The following is a 474-nucleotide window of genomic DNA, read 5'->3' as shown; positions in this document are numbered from 1 at the left end:
CGCCGGAAGTCACGCCATGTAAACCAGTTGGGAGTGTCAAGGCCCCCGAAATATTTACTCCAAATAGCTGCAATTATCATTTCGATAGGATAAAAATCCGTGCGACTTTATCGTAGAAAAACGTAAGATAGTGGAACGAATCGTCAAAAATATAATAGAGAATATGAGGCAGTGACGTAAGCAACAAATCTAAGATACTGATCTGCTTACGTCTTACTGCTCAAATATTTTTTTCCTTGGCCATAAATGACGTACATGGGTTGCGAGGCAAAATTATGCTTTTCTAATAATTAAGCGAAACGTTGCGTCGTTTTCCAAGGAATATTCCCGAAGAACAATGAGTAGTCATTTTTTTTTAGTGACAGACACGTGGACAGGACACGTGCACGAAAAAAAATAAGCGCGATTGTTCGTTCAATGCCTGTAAAAAAAACATGCTTACGGTAGATTCATCTTTATGATTAGGGGGGTGGG

The sequence above is a fragment of the Trachymyrmex septentrionalis genome, unplaced genomic scaffold (assembly GCF_001594115.1).
Source record: "Trachymyrmex septentrionalis isolate Tsep2-gDNA-1 unplaced genomic scaffold, Tsep1.0 scaffold53, whole genome shotgun sequence".
In the NCBI taxonomy this organism is placed as follows: domain Eukaryota; kingdom Metazoa; phylum Arthropoda; class Insecta; order Hymenoptera; family Formicidae; genus Trachymyrmex; species Trachymyrmex septentrionalis.
Note: the sequence above shows the minus strand (reverse complement) of the source record.